Source organism: Mustela nivalis (genome assembly GCF_964662115.1).
Source record: "Mustela nivalis genome assembly, chromosome: 7".
In the NCBI taxonomy this organism is placed as follows: Eukaryota; Metazoa; Chordata; class Mammalia; order Carnivora; family Mustelidae; genus Mustela; species Mustela nivalis.
The window spans coordinates 120,272,760-120,290,974 of NC_139026.1; the positions used below are offsets into that span (position 1 = coordinate 120,272,760).

At 42.7% G+C, this 18,215-nt stretch overlaps 1 long non-coding RNA gene across 1 annotated transcript in view; it reads left to right on the top strand.

Moving 5' to 3' along the window:
• Nucleotides 1-18,215, top strand: part of LOC309869508 — a 57,452-nt gene that overhangs the window by 37,639 nt on the left and 1,598 nt on the right. The gene's annotated exons all lie outside the window — the stretch shown is intronic.

Sequence of the window (18,215 nt, forward strand, 5' to 3'; positions counted from 1 at the left end):
TTTCCTATCACAATTAACATAAAATCTGAACTCCTCCCCAGGACCCCCACACCTTGCCCCCTCTACAGTGCTGATGTGACCCCCTCCAACTGTTCTGGTCCCTCTCTGCATAAACCACACCCCCTCAGTCCTTGAACACCCAGACCTCTGGTCCCCTGTGGCACCCTCTGACGCTTAGCTACATGTTTAAAAAATGAGACCATGCTGACTATTTGATCGAAAACAGTCTCTGCGTCATTCTTCATCATCTCTCTCTGTTTGGTGTTCTTCACAGTACTGATTACTGACTGAGAACCACCTCAGTCTCAGGTTTGTCATCTTCTTTATAGTCTGCCTTTTGCCACTAAAATGTAACCTCCATGCAAGCAGGATCCCTGGCTGCCACAGGACTTTGAATGGTCAGTGCATGTGGGGTAGTTCCTTTGAAAAGCAGGTACTGAGATTTACTGGAGAACAAAGGGGAGGGAGAAGGCAGGGAGAACCTTTAGACCCCAGTGCAGGTCTGATGCCAATGAAAGGAGAAAGGAATGAAGGAAGGTCAGAGTAGAAGACTCCCAGGTCTCAGTAGAGCTCTAAGAAAGTTTTGACCAGGTCCATGGAACTCTATTCCAGGACTATTGCTTCTTGCAGGAATAGGTTGCCCCCTCCTCTCTGCTGTGCTCTCTCACTGACCAGACTGGTAGCAGCTCCGGGGATGATGGCCTGGGTGGACATGGTAGTGGAGCCAGAAGGGAGGCCTCCTCCCCGCAGGAGATCGAAGCAGCTGATTCCCAGGGCTGGCATAGCCTGGAACAAAGCACAGTCTTTGCATAGATGTGTTTTTGCAGCGAGTTTTCACAAGTAGAATACAAATCGGAAGGAATTAGAACTATTGCTCAAAATTTTCCCCAGAATAACGTCTACACTCGTACCTTATAATTTTTATTCCCATAGACTTTCTTATACTGAATTGGGTGATGGTATTTTGTCTTCAGTCCTTTTGACAGTTGATACAAGAAATAGCATCAAAGAACTCATTGTCTTTTTTTTTTTTTTAAAGATTTTATTTATTTGACAGAAATCACAAGTAGGCAGAGAGAGAGGGGGAAGCAGGCTCCCTGCCGAGCATAGAGCCCGATGTGGGCCTCAATCCCAGGAGCCTGGGATCATGACCTGAGCCAAAGGCAGAGGCTTAACCCACTGAGCCACCCAGGTGCCCCTCATTGTCTTTTTTTACTTTCAAAGGCAGTTGGGAGAGTTATCGCTGGATTACTCAGTGCCTTCTTTCATAAAGACCCATGGGGAAAAATTGGTCCCTCTAGTATCAATACCAGGAAGGGTTGTGCTTTACTTTGGCAATTGGTTTATACATTTCACTAGTTAAATAATTAAGTAAATTAAGTAAGTGATTAAGTAATTGACAATAAGATCAGAGTTCTCTTTTTTTGAATGTGTCTGAAACTTGGAACTGAACTTGTAACCCATTTTCAGCAAATGCGTAGAAACTCCTATATATATTTATGTATATTATTTTAATAAATGTTGATTTTTGGATCAACCTCACTCATGAGCTAATCTTATTTTTCCCACTCTAAATCTCTTGCCCCATGTTCACCACGTACTTGTTTTTACTTTCTCTTCTTGTATTGCATTCCTTTTTATAGGGTACATTTGTTTTGAAATGTGGTAGGGTATACATAAGTTGGTTGTTGTTTTGTTGTTTAATGCTGAGGATGACAACATAGAGTCATGATTGAGCTCCAATCTTCAGCCTCACATCCACCCCACACTCCTCTCTCCCTCTGCCCTGATAATCACCATTTTCTTCTTGATCTTCCACTAGAGTCTTTACCACATTTTATTACCAAGGATTGCTTGGGAATCTTGCCTACTTTGAAGAAGAGTATTTTGATGTAGCCTATTAATTTAGCCGTTTCAAAAAAGGGAAATCACTATTAATTACCAACTGTCATGCTCAACCAAACCTTCTCCCTTATCCCCTCTCCCATACCCTCCACTGCTAATTGTGGGAGACTTTCACCATCCACTTCGTTTGCTTCCGAATGGCTTATAATTTTTATGGGTTCACACCATCTTCATCATCAGAGGGAAAAAATTATAAAGATAGAGAAAAATCTACAGGGTAGTTAGCCTCTAAAAGGCTTTAGTCTTGCCCTCTCAACCATCATTATAATGGATTTTTAGTGTTTGGGGTTTTGTTTTTTTGTGTGTTTTGTTTTTTTTGAAAGAGTGAGAGAGAGAGACTCTTAAGCAGGCTCCATGCTCAGTGTAGAGCCCAACATGGAGCTAGATGTTATGACCCTGAGATCATGACCTGAGCTGAAATTAAAAGTCAGATGCTTAACTGCCTGAGCCACCCGGGTGCCCCTATAATGAAGCTTTAGAATATTAGAATATTACCTAAGATGTGTGTATACAACAGAGAGTACAAAAAAAATTTAAAAAGTTAGAAATTTTTTAGTCTAGAGCTGAGAATAAAGGATCATATTATAGACAAAATATTCCCCCACTCAGATGTCCTATGTATAGTAAATCAATAAGGACAACCAAATATGAAAGAAAACCAAAAAAGCAAGAATATCTCTACTGAAAATGGAATGAGTCCCCTTACTAAATAGCTAAATCTTTTTATTACAAGAGTAAATGCATTTGACCACTGCAACTTGAAGGGAGAATTAAGAGAATCTGATATGTGCACCATTCGAGATTCATGTGAAATCAAGAGAAGGAGCAGACATCTTATTTAGAATGATTGATGGCTCCTGCTGTGATGAGCAAGTGTGAAAAACATATGGCGCCTGGTTTTCTGTGTTTTGGCTGCCAGATGGTGCCTAACCCTGCCCCACCCCTGAACCTTCCCTTACTCCCACCCACCCCAATCCCTGCTATAGCCCAAGCCCTCTCTAGTCATCCCGGGTCACTGTAAAGGAGCACCCCCAGAGAAGTGGGGGAGAGGAATAGGGCTGTGGGAGGTTCAGGTATGAAGTACAGATGTCTGTTTTGCATATTACTGAGCAAAATTAAAAGCTTAAATTAGACTGATTTGTTTCCTAGGATATATGTTGACAGCATCTAAATGTCACATACCTGTCTCCCTTAATCGAAGCTCATCTTTCTATCTTCATTGACAAGACAGTTCCTAGAACATAATAGGCATGTAATAAATGTTTGCTGTATGAATAAATGAATAAATAAATAAATGAATATAAGATCAACAAAAAAGGAAATGAAGTGAATTTGGCATAATCTGGTCTCTGTAAATCCAGACTTCTTCCCAGGATTCTTGAGTCATCTGTGTAATAGGCTGCTGTAGAATTTGCTGGAGAGTCACATCAACCTTCCCGTTTATTATTTAGGAATTATATATACCCTTTTCCCTTCTGGGAGAGCGGTGACTCCACTGGCTTCACTCCAACCTTCCTGAACTGCTCCTCTTTTTAAAAAGACACCCCTCCCCCCCAAGTGGAATTGGGGTCACATTTTTAATCACTTTTCATTACTCAGATTATAATTCATCTAGTTTTACAGACCAAGCTCTCTTCAGGCTACATACTCTTTTACTGGGAATCAAATCCTCTCTTTTATATGTATATAAATAAATGTATGTTTTTACTATGAAAATAATGTAATCACATTACCAAGAAATCTAGAAAATATGGATGAAGGAAGAAAATAAAAATCAGTCCTGAGATGAACTCTCTAATACAACCACTATGAGCATTTTGTAAATTTCCTTACAATACTTTTCCCTATACATTCGTTTTTAAATAATTTCATATGGTTACATTCAGTATACATACAATTATATTCCCAGATTTTTCTAGTCGACCAGGGAAGGGGAAACAGCACTAACGATTTAGCAGAGCGAATTTAATATAAGAAACCAGTTAAACACGTATTGTAGCGCTGAGGACTCTGAAATAAAACAGACATGGTAAGTGCAGGAAGCAGCTACTACCCCCAGAGTTGGAGGAACAAAGGGAAGGGGTCAGAGTAATCAGAACCTAGAAGCTTGGGGGAGGAGCTGCAAAACTGAGACCCAGACCTCTGGGAGGGGAATCCCACCTAGGGCTGGGCTCACAGTTCTGAGAGGAGAGGTGATGGACTTCGGTAAAGAGTTGGAACTGATGAAATCAACCACTGTCCCTGGCGGAGTAACTGATAGGCATGTAGGGAAGAGTCTTGCCCTTTTCCTCCTGCCCTTCTCCCCACTCCCGCCCTCGAGTCCCCTCCAGCGCCCCCTGTTGGTGGGATCTAATAGGGAACCGGCGCGCAAAACAGAAATGTATTAGTTTGCAAAGTTTGATCTAGCTCGAGCACCTAGGGAGCAACGCGCGTTTCAACACCGGGGCCAACAGCTTAGTCACCAACCCATGCCTTTTAAGCTTTGTTTTGGGGGTTACTACCTAGCCTATGTTTTAAATGGCCTTACCATATTTCCTAGCGATTGTACCTCATTTACTTGACCGTTTCCTTCCTGTTAAATAAAATCTTTTTTTTTTTAAGAGTTTTGTATTTACCTCAAGCTCTTTATATTTTATATTCGAGCTCACCAACTGAATGGATCCCAGCTTCCACCCATTACTCCCATGGCTTTGGGAAAGCTGGGATCAAAGCCTAGGTAGGACCCTTCTGATTAGTTTCTGCTCTTATGAGGGGAGCTGAACTCCTGGGATGCAAGCGCTCAAAGAACAATTAAAGGTGAAGAGAGAAGAGAAAAAGAAGCTTCTTCAACGGAGATGGAGTTTGAACCATACCAAAAGGTTTGCAGGTCAAATCACCATATACTAGCCTAGAATGTTAGCCAGAGTGTTAACACGGATCATTACTGCTGTAAGTATTCTGTACTTACTGGGTATTCTGTAGATACCGTGTATGGAACCATGAGAATCTGTGGAATACTCAACTCTCAGTGTGCACACCTTTGATTACAGTTGCAGAAGTGTTCCTTTAGTTGTGACCCAATTTACTCTGGATAAGGGCAGAAACGGTTCACATTCCATTATTTGTAAAGTTACCTGCTGTTTGCTTTCATTATTTTTGCTACACTCCTTTTATTTGTATTTAAATGTTTTAGGCAACCTAAGAACAAATGTACAAGTAAAGATGCAGTAAAAATGAATTGCTTGATATCCATTACTTTATGTGTATCAAGCACAGCAGCAAAATAAAAATCCCATGCATTTAACTTTTCTTTTTCTTTCTTTCTTTCTTTCTTTTTTTTTTTTTTTTAGGGTTTTTGGTTTGGTTTGGGGTTTTTTTTTTGTTTGGGTGGTTTTTTTATTTTTGTTTTTGTTTTGGGGTATTTTTTGGTCATGGCCAAGATTTTGCTTTGGAAAATCAAGATGCAATGGAAATTGTGCATTTGGTTTTCCCTTCTCTTAGGATAAATTCCCCAAATACTCATTCTGTCCCAGGACAGACGAAAGCGGCATGATGCTTAGAACACACTGACAAATGCTTTTCAAACCAGCTGTTTCAGCTTGAGCTGCCACCTCCGCCGGCATACCCAAATACAGCTTGCGGTGCTGTGGTAAAGCGACCCCGCCCACAGACAGTACAGGTGACCCGCGCCTTTCAAGACATCGCCTTCGCTCCTCCAACTTCACATCCTCATTGCCTAAACCAATAAACAGACACTTTCTCTATGTAGCTTACAGCAGTAATGATCCGTGTTAACATATAACAATATATATATATATATGCAAACACATGCTACAGATCTACACACATACTACCGTGTATCCACACACAGATTTGTACATACATTTGTAAATTCATATTCACAAGCTCTTCCTTGGAGAGCTAGATTCTGATAATGGATGACTATTTCCACTTCCTTTAATTAGCTTTAATAAGACAGATTTCATGTAGCAGTTTGTTCTATTAAATCTAAGTCATCTCCTCTCAGCTCCCAAATTTATGACCCCTCATTTCAGCACACCTCCTACTTATCAAAACCAGGAAAAAGATGGCACATGTTTCACAGTGACTCAGGGTGCGCTGTAAAGATTTTCTTTGTTCCATCCCTTGGTCCAGCAAGGTCCATGGAAGTCAGTCGGGTGCTCTCTCAGGGAGCAGCCTCGACATGGCCCATGGACCTTCCTTAGTGGGAGATGTGTGACAGGGTGTGGAGTACAACTGTCACAATTTTATGGTCATTCCCAGCTTACATGGTATTCAACAGCAGAGGCAGAGATCGGGAGAGGAGACCATTTTGTTTGTGGCCAGCATCAGGTTTCAGGACTGGTGACCTTACCCCTTAAAGATAAATAAATAGAAGAAGCAACATTTGGAGCCAATTTTGAGGGACAGTCACCATTCTGCAAGTATGTGGTTGAGAAGAAAACCAGGTAATGGGAGAAAACAGAAGTTAATTCACAGGCAAGCCCCCGGAAAGGCCTAGAAAATGTGGCCGATGCAAATGCAGGGTGCTTGGGATGTGAGTTGGGAGGGAGGAAAGGCAAAGCAGGGGTGACAGAAGAATTCTGCAGAGAGGTCAACACTGTTCCTCTGTTGACAAAGGACTCATTCTAGTGACATGTTTTGTTGTCAAAAGCACTGTTATCAGAAGCAAGAAATGACATAAGGAACCTAAGAATGTTCTTTGGGATGACGGCACAGAGAGGATTATTAAGAAAAAAATTCTACAGTGCTTAGGAAAATAGAATGGAATGAGTTGAGATGTGCTGAGTGTTTGGATAGTAAATATAACGGGAGCGTTGGCTGTTATTGTTAGCAGCAACATCACATGGGCCAGATGAGGAAAAGGCTGGAGGAAGGGGAAAGGTTCAGAGGGAGGACAGAGGATGGACAGCGGGAGGAAAGGCGTCCAAGTACGCATCTGTCTTAGGTCTCATGGGGTTCCAGGCCACAGGGTAAGCTGATAAGAAAGCTGGCCAAATATGTGCAAGTTCTGAAAATAGGGCTGGCGGGGGGCCCAGGCAGCCCTGAGCCGGTCCTCCTCCCGGATCTCTGGAAGAAGTGGGTCAGAGCCTACCGACCTTTGCAGATCACCTACTCCGGTCATACTCAGAAGATAATCAATCTGCTGGCCTTCTACAGTTTCACCCATTCCATCCGCCAGCCCTCCTTCCCGCTGACTCCCGTCCTTCTAGTTTGGGACACACACTTTTGTTCCACAATCGAAGAGAAAACATCTTAAAGTGTTAATCTATAGTAGCATCTGGCCTAAAACTTAGGTTCACTGGGTGTAATTAATCCACGTGTTGCTATAACCCCTTTTTACTGGAACCTCAGCATAGGGCAAAAAGCCTGGGCTTTGGTGTCAGACAGATGTGGATATAATTCCCAGGTCTGCCCAGTTGCCTGTTATGGGACTTCGTGCAAGTTGCTTAATCTTTACGAGTCTCAGTTTCCTCATCCATAAAATGGGAATAATAATAATACTTTCCTGGGGTGCCGGAGTGGCTCAGTGGGTTAAGCCTCTGCCTTCAGCTCACGTCATGATCTCAGAGTCCTGGGATCGAGCCCCGCATCGGCCTCTCTGCTCAGTGGGGAGCCTGCTTCCCCTTCTCTCTCTGCCTGCCTCTCTGCCTACTTGTGATCCCTCTCTGTGTGTCAAATAAATAAATAAGTAAAATCTTTAAAAAAATAATAATAATACTTTCCCTTTGCGATTGTTGCAAAGATTGAATAATCCAGTGCAAGTGAAGGCATTAGGGTGTGCTACAGCTCCACATGGGGGCACAGCCATTGCTGTTACTGTTCCTAAGGTGAGTGGTTTGGAAGGCAGAATGGTGCTGAGGGGAAGGGAATAAAGACCCTGGATTGGCATGAGGTTGGCCTGTTCAACTTCAGCTTCAGTGCCCACCAGCATTGCTCATGTACCTGATGAGCAAAATGTCATTTCATTTTTTTAAATTTATCTATTTATTTTAGAAAGACAGAAGAGAAGGAGGGGAGAGGGACAGGGAGAAACTTGAGGCAGACCACACTGAGTGTGCAGAGCCTCGTGCAGGGCTCGATCTCATGACCCTGAGATTGCAACCTCAGCCGAAACCAAGAGTGAGAGGCTTAACTAAGCCTCCCAGGAGCCCCAGAGCACAGTTTCATTTCAAAGGACTTTTGGTAGTTAAGGTGTGGAGGCCCGGTGAAGGGAAGGCATCAGAGTTTAACCTTTGGGCCTGCTCCTCTCACTCTCATACTTCAAAAGATCTGTGTTTCTGAAGAAATTACTCATTTGGACTATTCAATGGAGTAAATACTGCTGCAAACCTCTACGAGAGAAGGCCTGTTCCCACAGCGTGCGGCTGGCCCCGATCCCAAAGGCTCCCACATCCTCCGGGCATGTACTCTCGGGCTACATCCTGACACACTTGCCTTGGTCCGTCTTGCCAGCCACTTCCCTTCCGCAGCTGCTCCTGATTGTCCCGGGTCGTGGCCCGAGACCTGTTTCCTGCTCCTTTGACCTGTGGTCTGATAGGGTTTCCATCAGGCTGACCTCTGGCTTCCTTCCTCTGCTCCATTTATCGCTTGTCCTCTCTCACGTGGCTTCACGGTGGCTCCAAGCCAGGCAGCGTGCTCCCCCTGGTACTGGCTCCCAGGCCAGAGCACCTTGCCTTCCACGGTCACTCTGCCTTCAGGAACGGAGCCCAGACCCACATCTCCTCTTACCCTGCAAGAAATGAGTTTTGAGCCACTTTCAAGAACTGGCTGACATGAAGACTTTAGAATTTGGCCATCACTGAGCACCAAAATATGGATCACGTAGCTAGAAAGGCCACATGTGCACGAGAATTGATTTTCTCCAGGTGTACCCATGGTGCGCACCAGAACGCCCTTATATAATAGAGAACAGTAACACATCGTAGAGCTTGGTATGTATAGTCGTCCACCCAATACTCAGAAAATAATTATAACTGATCGATTGGGAAAGGGTAACATAAAGATGACTTTAAAGACTTTCTATCAGATGATGTGGTATCCAAGCCAGGCCCTGTACAATGGCTTTCTGGGCCCCCTGTCCACATCCCAGCATATGCAGTATTTTCTGAACATGTCTGTATTTGCTGATGGAAAAAAGTGAAGCCTGGAAGTCAAGTGTTTACCCAAGGTCATGGCTTGTAAATGCTGGAGTTGAAATTTGAGCCTAGGTCATCTAGCTCCAAACGTCCTGCATTGTGTTACCTCTCAAAAGAACCATTTCATTCAAACATCTTGCAAGAGTCATTATTTTTATTTTTATCATTATTTTATTGATAAAATATTTTATTATTTTTATCAATACCCACTCTATAAGGTGGGTGTGAGTTTATTGGGCAGGTGGGGCTGCCTTACTCAAGGTGGTTACCGACTGTTTTCAAACACTAAATGGATGAAGCATTAAGGAACCAGATATGCTAGGAAGTGAGCCTTTTAAATCAATTAACCCAGGCTGGGTACCTACAAGCTGAGAAAGAGTGGACATTATGTCAAATGTTTGATAGTTCAGGGTCCTAACCTCCTATCCATATTTGGGCAGTGAGACATAGAAAAACCTAGAATTATCTGTCCCTGGCTTACCAGAACCTTCAATTATTGGAATTTTTTTTTCTTTACCTGGTCTTTTCACAAAGAGTTCACTATCAACAAGACACTCTGAGACCCAGCCTGTTTGTTTACTTATTTATTTTTAGAGCAACTTCCAGTGGCTGCCTTGAGTTCATATAATTTGGCCCAGCTTCCCCCATCCAAATGGTCTTTAGCATGAGGACTATTTTGTCTTCCATTTTATCTTTGGACAACGTTTACCAAGTGAGGCAAGCAGACAGGAAGGCTCGATGGGTTCCCAAAAGTACTGGCTCTGAGAAAGGGTCGGTAATATTATATTCCCTGAAGTTACTGGTTGAATACATCCTTACTGTTAATCAAAATTTATTTTGTTTTATGAGTATAATTGATAAGAAAGATATTTGGCATACTTACTGGTTGTAACATGGGCCCAGGTTGCCATGGGTGCCCTCTTTGTGAAACTGTTTCGTGACAGTGGAGAGAGCACACAGCTTAGGAATACTCAGCTAAATGGTGCGTAAACACAAGCATAAACCATCACGTGTCAGTGATGGAGAAGATTGAGAATTTTGGTGGGGTGGGGCTGTTTCCAAGTATCCAAGGTTTCATGCTATGCACTTAAAAAGTTGTTGTGGCTTCATTTGCATACTTCTAGAACTTTATCATTAGTAGGAAATCACTGCAACCCTCACCACTCATCCCAACCAGGTTGTTAGGACACCTCCACTGAGGACAGCAGTTCTGGAGGCTTAAATTCCAAAGACTATTCCAGACCAAGGGGAAAGAACAAGCTAACTGAATACACCACCTTAACACATGGAGAAGTGACAGACCCAATCCAAAACAAACTATTCCCTTCCCTCCACGTTCCTGAGCAGCTGTGTATTTTCTTCCTACACTTAGATGCTTACAATTCTTGGTTACCAAGTCAGTTATGACAAGTAGGAGCCAACACGTTGGCTTTTTCATTTATAGACACCCTTCCCCACCACCCCCCACCAAAAAAAAATATGAGTAAGGCAGGTGTGGCTGTCCTCCCTGGCAGCTTCCCATGGTCTTACCCTGTGCCAGGCTTAGCAACATCTCAAAGCACTTCCCTACCCTCTCCAGGAGAAACTTGACTCCACGAGGCTCAGTGAAAAGTGAGACACTTCGCTGAAGTTTCTTGAGGCTTGGTGTCTGCCTTATCTCCACGGCCTAGCGCAGAGCCTGGCACACAGCAGGGGCTCAGCAAAGATGTTCAGACAAGTGAATTACTTGATGAACGAGAAATCAGTGAAGCTCTCATTGCACATCTCTGCTCCCCTTCCAGAGCTTCTCCTCAGTCGCAGTGGCCCCAGCTTGCTCCCCATCCTTCCCCTTCACAGATCCAAGCAAGTCTTTCCTGCTTCCAGAACCTCCCCCTTCTCCCCACCATCCAATGCATCCTTTCCCAGGCAAGCTGTAGGCTCTGTCCCACCCTGCTGTCCCCACACCCGCCACCTTACTCGGCAAAGGGTCGCCTTTAAGGATCCTCCTTCCTTCGAAGGCAGCTAAAAAATAGTAAACACCCAAGAACTTCCCTCCTGCAAATAAAATTTTCCTGTCATTTTCCTCCCCCTCAAAAGGAGTAATCTCTTTAAAGACAAAGGATTGTGCCTTTTACTTGTAATGCAAGTGGTCCGTGGGGGTCTGTGTGTTGGGGGAGGGTGACTATCACTATCATATCCTGCACAGGACGGCTCTTTCAATACTTTGTGACTCTCAGAACACTGCCAACACCACAGCCTTAGAAATATTGATACTGTTTACAAATACAAGTGTGTTGGCAATTAGACAGAATTAGGTTCCAACCTCATTTCCCAGGAGACAGAAGGTCTCTTCAAGGAAGTGGGATCTGACAGACTTAGAGTAAAGAAAACAGGAGTTTGCCTTTCTTAAGACCATAATCTAATCAGCATAAACACATTAATTTAGGCAGATGTTGTGAAATTTCTTCAATTCTCTCCAGTCACATGCAAAGACAAATAAAAAATTCCCATTTTGTTAGTTTTTTTTTTTTTTAAGATTTTTTCTTTATTTATCTGACAGAGATCACAAGTAGGCAGAGAGGCAGGCAGAGAGAGAGGAGGAAGCAGGCTCCCTGCAGAGCAGAGAGCCTGATGTGGGGCTCGATCCCAGGACCCTGGGATCATGACCTGAGCCGAAGGCAGAGGCCCAACCCACTGAGCAACCCAGGTGCCCCCCATTTTGTTAGTTTTTATTTTTTCCTCCAACCTCTTCCAAGCCTTCCCCATCCTTGCGTCCTTTCCTGCCCCCCGCCCCATACCCCATACATCTGTATCTACATGTATGTGTGCCATGCAGAAACAGGAGGAAGATGTGTTAAAGTTGTCAGAGAATTTAATGCAGTCAACACTGTATGATTTATGGTTGAAAAATTTATTTTTCTATAATGATTTTCTACTTTAAAAAAAGCCAGTTCCAATAGCTCAACTCCTTTTCAAATGCACTTTGTGTGGTAATATTGCCTATCTCCATTCCATTCCTTGGAACTTAATTTTTATTTGATTTTATTGACGCTGCTTGATTGGAATGTGTATCGCTTGAGCCCCCACAGAGAACTGAGCAGGTGTGAGTAAAGCAAAACATCTTTTGTTAATAGAAGTACACCCTGGGAGTTCATGGAGATGCTGTAATTTCAATTGCTTTTATGAAAATTCTGTAAATTCCCATGTTGTGAATTTCAAACAGAGCTTGGGAGACCAACAGTCTTTAACACAAGCCAAAGATACGGTCATTTCTATGACTGAAATAAATGTTCTGCTTTCTTTTTGCCAAAAAGAGAAATTCAGGTATTTAATTAGAATGTTTAAACTGTAGAAAATCACATTAACTTGAGTTTGGCTCTCATTGCTAAAATGGAAATCTTACCGGGATCACCCGACAGAAAGGTGACTTTGGATTTCCTGAGTCATTTCTGAAGCACGAAGGATCACTCACCCCACTTTCATTTGGGTCCAGAATGACTTTGCAACAGCATCGCCCATTTCCAGCCTAAGTCCTATCTAATTTAGGAACTGCAGAAACGGGAACTGGTCCCCCAAACCTCTCAGCTTAAGAGGGCGATGTATTGATTCTCTGCAACTAGGCCTCTTGGATCAGCTGCCACAGAGAATTCAAGGGTGAGGCCAAGTCCAGCTTTCTTCCTGGTTTGGGGCCAGACACATATGGTGTTGCACTCTCCCAAGCTGGAAGGAAAGACGTAAGCTTGGTATATTACAAAATTGCATGTGTCATTAGAAAAAGATGTCAGAACGCTTTATTTAAAACTTTGTTTTCTCAGGTTGTATTGGCCAAGTGTATCTTGGCATGGACAGCGTAGCTTCAAAAGGTCCAAGATGTATAAAGAGGTTCACATAGCTGAAGCCATTACACTCGGTTCTTTGGCACTAACACATTTCCCCCCCTTCATTCTTGCAGAGGAGTAAAGTGATAACTGAATTTCTACTAAAAATGTTCTCTTCCCCTTGCATCCATGGGGTCTCGCCTTGACAGGATCATTTATCTGCTCCAACAAGACAACTGGAGAGTTCACCATGGTGTGTGACTTCAGGGGACTTCTTGGATAAGGTCTTTGGAGTCAAAGCCTTCACAGTTCTGGGACAACCTTCAGAAGAATGATCTAGCAGTCTGCCCCGGTAAACTTGCCAAATTGCTTACACTTGGCTAGAAACCACAGCTGCTTGAAGGCCTTTCTTTCCCCTGTAGAGCCATAGAGTATCACTTGACAGGAGCTAAGCATACTCATGTGATGTGTCTGTGGGTTTTTCAGACTGAGGATAAACTCCTGCAAAGGACCTGTTTCAAATGACATCCTCACATCCACTTAGTCCCGCTAAAACAAAGGTCACCCATGGAGAAACAGATGTGCCTTTTTTAAACATATGCCCTCATGGTTTCATATGCTACTTGACAACTGGCTAGAGAAGAAACAAGGTCTCTGATTATTTTTTCTCCAAGCTTCGCCATCAGGCTCTTATGGAGCACGGTTACTCTTAAGTGCAAAGATTCTGACTGACTTGTGGATGCTCCCATACAAACTACTAACGTCTCTGGAAATACTGCCCCAATGTCTAGTGTCCCAGGAAGTTCCCAGGCCTTGCCAGTTACCACAGCACAAAGAAACTGAACTGGGCTTGGTTGAGTATAGTCATGTCTGTCCCCAGAACCTTGTTTCCATGCCAAGCTACATTACCTCAGCCATTCAGAGTTACCACAAACAATGCTGGAATTTCATTTTGGTCCCCTTGGCCACATTGCGTCTGAACATTAGCTAGTCCTGAACATATCTTCACTCCTGTACTGCCCATCATGGTGTCCCACCACACTTCCCTCTCCAGACAAGCCATGGGGAGGGCTCTGGGAAGCTCAATGATGAGTGTGATGAGGTTCTGGGAGAGAATCAGGGGGCTAGGACTGTAAGAGGACATTCGCGTGGGACAGGAAAGCCAAGATGGTGGCTGGCTCCACCTTCTATCCAGGAAAGGAAGAGATGAGTTATGACTTCCCATTTCTCTAGTATCTCAAATATAGGAAACAGCCCACTTAACTACCCAGAGCCTGAACACCTGAAGAACCCGGGTGTTCTTCAGCTGTGGAGCTCATGCCTGTCTCCTACTGACTGCAGAAATGCTGGGTTGAAATGTTTTAAAGAACATGGTCCACAGATTCACATTTATGCCTAATTATCATGCAGTAAAGTAATGATTATGTGTGCTGGGGACATTGCATTTGTAAAGAGGGCTCTTGTTTTGTTTCGTTTTGTTTTAGTTATAATACTATGGCCTGTTTGTGAATGCTCAGTCTTCACAGTTCTGGAAAATAATTGGATCCTTGTTCTCATTTATCATCCAGGGACGCACATGTCTAGATAATAAAACCTAAACCAGTAGTTCTCCAATATTAACCTATAGAAGAATGTTAAAGTTTTCTAGTTTTGTTTAAAATGCAGATTCCTGGGCCTTACCACCAGAAGCTCAGACTTTCTGGGTCACAGCCAGGCACCACCCTGTTGACTCAAGAATCACATACAATATATCTGAGTTCCAGTCTGTCCTGTTACAGCCTCTGTCTTTCTCATTTGCCTCATCCTTTAATGATATTGAGCTGAAACTGGTAAAGCTGCATGTTTTTTACTTTGTTACATTATTTTTTATTTATAAATACCTCTACATTTCTTTTCGGAAAATGCCCTCCAGAATCTAAGGTGGGATTTCAGAGTCTCTTTTCCCTGAGCGAAGCCTTGACAGACTCCTCGGTCTTCCCCCACTTCCTAGAGAATGGGAATAGAGACCTCTCCCTCCCAGTACTTAGCGAGTAGTTCCTAGAGAAGGGGTTCTCTGGGGTGTAATGGGAAGGGGGTTGCTGTGGGGGCTCAGCTTCCAGATGGCTGTTCGCTAGGCTTCTTTGCCTTGAGTCAATTAATTCTTTTTTCCACAAGAATTCCTGGGTTTGTCCCACTGCTTTGATTTCCACTGTACCCACCTGTTTCTTGGGATCAAGGTTTCTTTCCTCCTCTGGCTCCTAAGCCTTGGGATCAACCATAAATACCCTCCTACTCTCCAACTCCTGAAGCAAGCCACAATCCTTTAATCCTTTTGAAGTTGGAAACAGCTGGAAACAAGCTGGGGGTAAAAAGGGCAAACAGAGACCCACGGATATTAAGTCCAAAGTGTCTCAGGGCACTTTGCTCCTTCAGGCTCCTCATCACGTCTCTGAGGCTGAGAGGCCCGGATGCTAACCCGAAAGTTCCTTGTTCTTCCGGGGCCCTCCCAAAGCCCCGCAGCTCCAGCCCCAGGGCTGAGCTCCCTCAGCACTGCTGCTCTCCCTAGTCCACAGTTCCGCTTCCTGTTCTGGTTCATTTATTCATTTCATGCTCCCCCTGCCCCACCTCTCCAGGAGAGAAGGACCTCAGGACAATGCAAATGATAGATTTCAGGATTCCCAAAGAACCCCAGAAAAATCCCTTAATGTTCTAGAGAAACCAACCAATTGTCCTTCCAGGATCTTTTTTTTTTTTTAAACTAAAAGTAGGCTACGCACTCTTCCTTTCAGGAGCCAGGGCTGCTATGAAAGCAGGAAATGCTCAGGACTTTTGGGGCTGGCCTCTGTAAGGAAGGAGAAGTAGCAGATGACAGCACCCCAGTGTGCTAGACCTGGGAACTGTGCTGTTCCGTCCAGCATGCTCTCCTCTCCTTCCTGCTTCAGGTAACAAAACACTTCCTCGTGGCTTCTCCCTCCTCATTCATGTCTCTGCCTGTGCAAGGGGAAGCCTGGTCTGCCTAATTCAGGGCTCACTGCAAGCCCGAAGGCTGAAGGCTGAAGCCCCAGGTCCAAATGTGGCCAGGCAGCAGCTAAGGCAGCCTTTTTTGCTGTGTATCCTTCCAGAGGGGAAGGCCTGGACTCAAATCCTAAATTTAGCCCTTACATGATGCCGGGCAAGTCATTTAATAATTCCGTGCCTCAGTTTCCTCCTCTGTAAAAGTGAGGTCTTAAAAAACCTACCTTATGTTACTGGGAGGATGAGGTGGGTTAATCCACAAAAAGCATTTAGAATTTGCTGGAACATGTCAGGTGTTTCTAAGCAGTAGCTTGCCTCCATCAGCCTCATGTCTGTGTTTCTTTCTCAGTTCCCTCCCAAGTCCCCACCATTTGAATTCGAATCGAGCCCAGAGCTCTCTTTCAGATCATCCAAAGCAACATGCTTCTTAGTCAATGGCTTTGCAGTTTTTCCAAAAGTGCATTAAATTTCTTAATGCCATTTTGGCCACATTAGATAAGCTACAATTCAAATTGACTTGCATGCAATTGATCAATAGGAAATGAAGTTCGCAGGACCAGGAAATGGCATGGGTTCATGATCTTTCTCTGGGTAAAGGGCACTGTTAGAGTAGCAATAGAACCATCACTTCCAGCAGGAAAGGAACAAGAAAACAGCTTGATTACCACACCAGCACTAGGAAACTATAAATGGGAATTTTAAGAAAATAAACATCGCTGGTCTCCAGGGCCCCATCCCTGGAGAAATGAAGACCCACTGTCATCTTGGGTAGCTGAGACTTGGGAGGCCCTTTTGGCAGCCCCAAGCCTCCCCCACCTGCTCTGTGGCTGCCCAGCAAACTCTGTTCTAATGGAAATGTTCCCAACACTGCCCTGATTTTTTGATGTGGCATTTTCTAGACTCCCTGAGAGCTGCCTAACTAGGCTCCTGAGGTTATTGTTCCAAGAACCAATTTTTGTTTTTATATTGCTCCGGTTACATAGTTTCTAGTTGCATAGTTTCTAGTAGCCTGCTCCAAACTTATTTCTTCAGAAACTCAGTTACTTAGCACATCATTTGCCACACCATAGTTTTTATAAGGAAGCACATAACACATTAGAGCAGAAACAACTGTATTGTTATCATTACCTTGAAGACACATTTCAACACTTGATTTCAATGTGTCTACATTATCTTTGTAAATGGATTTCAAGTCCTTACTTTATGCCTTGAAATTACTGAAAGGAAATTTAGATGGTCATTGGCCTGGAAATGAGATGATGTTCTAAATACTTTTCACCCTGGGCAGCCCAGATTCCATGTTGACTCGTTTCTAAGATCAGCTGGCAGCATCTGGGCTTCAGTTTCTGAGCTGCACGATGATCGTATGTTTACAGAAGTGTTTTTATTTTACTTTTATGTCCTCTTTGCTCACTGTCATAGTTTTTCTCTCCCTCTCTCCTTCCTTCTTTCTTTCCTTGTTGTTCTTGGGGAGCAGGGCTGACTTTGTTAAAGCCTGTTTCTTAGTGGCTATTTTGTTTTCAGTGTTATCAATAGGATACATCATGCTAAGAGAATATTTTATATTCTTTGAAAAAGAAATGAAGAAAGATACGCCATGTTAATGATATGAACTTAGGGATATCTGTCAATATTCACACATCAATATTACCTTATGCAATGTGAGTCATTTGCCCATGATGATGTTATCAAATCAGAAAAACTTGGCTGGTGTTCATACAGAATATACCTCTTGCTACAAAATATATTCAGATGAAATCCTTGCTATCACATTTATGGAATGCTTATTTTCTTTATATATATTATTTAATTTAAAAATTATGATAATAGCTAACAAAAAGTCATCAATGCTGTTTTAATGCTATCTGCCAAGTATTCATCTTTCAGTGATATTAACTTATTTTTATATTTATATTTTATATTTATTTTTATATATAAATATTGGTATATATTATATATTATTTATATATATTTATAAGTAATATATTATTTTGTGAGATATAAATATATATTTATAATAAATATATGTATATAAAATATATAATGTAATATATATCATATTATATATAATATATATAAAATATATAAACATATTTGTAATAAATATTTTATATTATACTATAAATAAATATATTATATTGTATTGTGTATTGTGTATTTATACTTATGTTATATTTATGTTTCAGTCATATTAACTCATTCTTATTTCAGTGATATTAACTTGTTTAATCCTTAAATTGCCCCCTTGCAGATAAAGACCCTTACTGTGCTTATTTTTCGGGAAAGGAAGCGGAGGCACAGAAAGGCTAATGTGCCTAAGGTCATAGAGAAGTGATATGTGGTAAAGCCAACATTGAAAACTAGGAATCTGGACTCAGGA